A 4,400-nucleotide genomic window follows, 5' to 3' on the forward strand; every position below is an offset into this window, starting at 1 on the left:
CATTTGTTTCTAGGTATTTGTTTATTTGCTCTTTGATTTCTTCAGTGATCACTTCGTTACTAAGTAGTGTATTGTTTAGCCTCCCTGTGTTTGTATTTTTTACAGATCTTTTCCTATAATTGATATCTAGTCTCATGGCGTTGTGGTCGGAAAAGATAGTTGAAACAATTTCAATTTTCTTAAATTTACCAAGGCTTGACTTGTGACCCAGGATATGATCTATCCTGGAGAATGTTCCATGATCACTTGAGAAAAATGTGTATTCTGTTGTTTTTGGATGGAATGTCCTATAAATATCAATTAAGTCCATCTTGTTTAATGCATCATTTAAAGCTTGTGTTTCCTTATTTATTTTCATTTTGGATGATCTGTCCATTGGTGAAAGTGGGGTGTTAAAGTCCCCTACTATGAATGTGTTACTGTCGATTTCCCCTTTTATGGCTGTTAGTATTTGCCTTATGTATTGAGGTGCTCCTATGTTGGGTGCATAAATATTTACAATCATTATATCTTCTTCTTGGATTGATCCCTTGATCATTATGTAGTGTCCTTCTTTGTCTCTTCTGATAGTCTTTATTTTAAAGTGTATTTTGTCTGATATGAGAATTGCTACTCCAGCTTTTTTTTGGTTTCCATTTGCATGAAATATCTTTTTCCATCCCCTTACTTTCAGTCTGTGTGTGTCTCTAGGTCTGAAGTGGGTCTCTTGTAGACAGCAAATATATGGGTCTTGTTTTTGTATCCATTCAGCCAATCTGTGTCTTTTGGTGGAAGCATTTAGTCCATTTACATTTAAGGTAATTATCGATATATATGTTCCTATTTCCATTTTAATTGTTTTGGGTTCGTTATTGTAGGTCTTTTACTTCTCATGTGTTTCTTGCCTAGAGAAGTTCCTTTAGCAGTTGTTGTAAAGCTGGGTTGGTGGTGCTGAACTCTCTCAGCTTTTGCTTGTCTGTAAAGGTTTTAATTTCTCTGTCAAACGTGAATGAGATCCTTGCTGGGTAGAGTAATCTTGGTTGCAGGTTTTTCTCCTTCATCACTTTAAATATGTCCTGCCAGTCCCTTCTGGCTTGCAGAGTTTCTGCTGAAAGATCAGCTGTTAACCTTATGGGGATTCCCTTGTGTGTTATTTGTTGTTTTTCCCTTGCTGCTTTTAATATGCTTTCTTTGTATTTAATTTTTGACAGTTTGATTAATATGTGTCTTGGCATATTTCTCCTTGGATTTATCCTGTATGGGACTCTCTGTGCTTCCTGGACTTGATTAACTATTTCCTTTCCCATATTAGGGAAGTTTTCAACTATAATCTCTTCAAATATTTTCTCAGTCCCTTTCTTTTTCTCTTCTTCTTCTGGAACCCCTATAATTCGAATGTTGGTGCGTTTAATGTTGTCCCAGAGGTCTCTGAGACTGTCCTCAGTTCTTTTCATTGTTTTTTCTTTATTCTGCTCTGCAGTAGTTATTTCCACTATTTTATCTTCCAGCTCACTTATCCGTTCTTCTGCCTCACTTATTCTGCTATTGATCCCATCTAGAGTATTTATAATTTCATTTATTGTGTTGTTCATCGTTGTTTGTTTCATCTTTAGTTCTTCTCGGTCCTCGTTAACTGTTTCTTGCATTTTGTCCATTCTATTTCCAAGATTTTGGATCATCTTTACTATCATTATTCTGAACTCTTTTTCAGATAGACTACCTATTTCCTATTCATTTGTTAGGTCTGGTGGGTTTTTATCTTGCTCCTTCACCTGCTGTGTGTTTTTCTGTCTTCTCATTTTGCTTATCTTACTGTGATTGGGTTCACCTTTTTGCAGGCTGCAAGTTCGTAGCTCCCGTTGTTTTTGATGTCTGTCTCCAGTGGCTAAGGTTGGTTCAGTGGGTTGTGTAGGCTTCCTGGTGGAGGGGACTAGTGGCTGTGTTGTGGTGTATGAGGCTAGATCTTGTCTCTCTAGTGGGCAGGTCCACGTCTGGTGGTGTGTTTTGGGGTGTCTGTGGACTTATTATGATTTTAGGCAGCCTCTCTGCTAGTGGGTGGGGTTGTGTTCCTGTTTTGCTATATGGTTGGCATAGGTTGTCCAGCACTGTAGCTTGCTGGTCGTTGAGTGAAGCTGGGTGCTGGTGTTGAGATGGAGATCTCTGGGAGATTTTCGCCGTTTGATATTATGTGGGGCTGGGAGGTCTCTTCTTGACGAGTGTTCTGAAGTTGGCTCTCCCACCTCAGAGGCAGAGTCCTGACTCCTGGCTGGAGCAGCAAGAGCCTTTCATCCACTCGGCTCAGAATAAAAGGGAGAGAAAGTAGAGAGAATTAGTAGAAGTAGGAGGAAATAGGAAAGAAAGAAAGAAAGAGGGAGGAAGGAAGGAAGGAAGGAGGGAAGGAAAAAAAGAAAGAAAGAGAGAAAGAAGATAAAGTAAAATAAAATAAAGTAAGATAAAATATAATAAAGTTATTAAAATAAAAAAATAATTATTAAGAGAAAAAAAGGATGGATAGAACCCTAGGACAAATGGTGGAAGCAAAGCTATTCAGACAAAATCTCACACAGAAGCATACACATACACACTCACAAAAAGAGGAAAAGGGGAAACAATCATAAATCTTGCTCTCAAACTCCTCAATTTGGGATGATTTGTTGTCTATTCAGGCATTCCACAGATGCAGGGTACATCAGGTTGATTGTGGAGCTTTAATCTGTTGCTTCTGAGGCTGCTGGGAGAGATTTCCCTTTCTCTTCTTTGTTCTCACAGCTCCCGGGGCTCAGCCTTGGATTTGGCCCCGCCTCTGCGTGTAGGTCGCCGGAGGGCATCTGTTCTCCGCTCAGACAGGACGGCGTTAAAGGTGCCACTGTTTTGGGGGCTCTGGCTCACTCCGGCCGGGGGAAGGGAGGGGTACGGATGCGGGGCGAGCCTGCGGCGGCAGAGGCTGGCAAGACGTTGCACCAGCCTGAGGCGCCCAGTGCGTTCTCCCGGGGAAGCTGTCCCTGGATCCCGGGGCCCTGACAGTGGCGGGCTGCACAGGCTCTCGGGAGGGGAGGTGTGAATAGTGACCTGTGCTCGCACACAGGCTTCTTGGTGGCGGCGGCAGCAGCCTTGGCGTCTCATGCCTGTCTCTGGGGTCCGCGCTTTTAGCCGCGGCTCGCGCCCGTCTCTGGAGCTCCTTTAAGCAGCGCTCTTAATCCCCTCTCCTCACGCCCCAGGAAACAAAGAGGGAAGAAAATTTCTCTTGCCTCTTCAGCAGCTCCAGACTTTTCCCCGGACCCCCTCCCCCCCGGCGGGTGAGCAGACAAGCCTCTCGGGCTGGTGAGCGCCGGTCGGCCCCGATCCTCTGTGCGGGAATCTATCCGCTTTGCCCTCCGCGCGCCTGTTGCTGCGCTCTCCTCCGCGGCGCCGAAGCTCCCCGCTCCGCCTCCCACAGTCTCCGCCCGCAAAGGGGCTTCTAGTGTGTGGAAACCTTTCCTCCTTCACAGCTCCCTCCCACTGGTGCAGGTCCCGTCCCTATTCTTTTGTCTCTGTTTATTCTTTTTTCTTTTGCCCTACCCAGGTACGTGGGGAGTTTCTTGCCTTTTGGGAGGTCTGAGGTCTTCTGCCAGCGTTCAGTAGGTGTTCTGTAGGAGTTGTTCCACGTGTAGATGTATTTCTGGTGTATCTGTGGGGAGGAAGGTGATCTCCGCGTCTTACTCTTCTGCCATCTTCCTGGAAGCCCAGCCAAAGCAATCTATGTATTTGTCTTTTCTAATAATTCTTTCAGTGTATCCCTTCTGGCTTTGTGCAAAATGATTCTTTGTTTTGTACCTCGCCGCTGCTGAGCTCTACAGATCCCACTCCTTCCACACAGTTCGCCAGTTCCGTGGGCCTTACTCAACTTATGAATTTTTATCAACTGAATTGACTGCTGTGTTTATTATATTTAAACCTATCCTTTCTGTACATAGTTATGAGAAAATCTTAGTTTGCACAGGTAAATCTACAGTGGGGTGTAGTTGAGATAACACTGCATTGAAAGTCAGGAGACCCAGATTCTCACCTGAACCTGTCTGCTGGTACTTGTTGTAACTAATGACATTTCATCTTTCTGGTCTGCAGCCTTTTTAATGAGAAAAAAAATTGTAGATAACTGATCAGTTATCTACAATAACTGATCAAAATAACCAAACAACTCTTTGGTTATTTTATACTGTTTTTTCACCCCTGACTACTTTATAAACTATCATGAATGCTTCTGAAAATATTAGTCATGGTATACTTTATCAAAAAGCACATCACTCTGAATTTCAGAAGTCTTCAAGTTCCAACAACACTGTGCCTTTTAGCTGAAACAAGAACAATAATTGATTTAAAGTGATTTTAGAAAGATGGACTAAAACAATTTGTGAAAAGTGTTAGAATTTCTTGAGGGAAAG

General features: G+C 43.0%; 1 protein-coding gene across 5 annotated transcripts in view; it reads left to right on the forward strand.

Moving 5' to 3' along the window:
* The window catches only part of LOC103086512 (sodium channel protein type 1 subunit alpha), a 90,351-nt gene that overhangs the window by 31,100 nt on the left and 54,851 nt on the right, over positions 1-4,400 (forward strand). The gene's annotated exons all lie outside the window — the stretch shown is intronic.

Source organism: Lipotes vexillifer, unplaced genomic scaffold (assembly GCF_000442215.2).
Source record: "Lipotes vexillifer unplaced genomic scaffold, Lipotes_vexillifer_v1.1 scaffold330, whole genome shotgun sequence".
Taxonomy (NCBI): domain Eukaryota; kingdom Metazoa; phylum Chordata; class Mammalia; order Artiodactyla; family Lipotidae; genus Lipotes; species Lipotes vexillifer.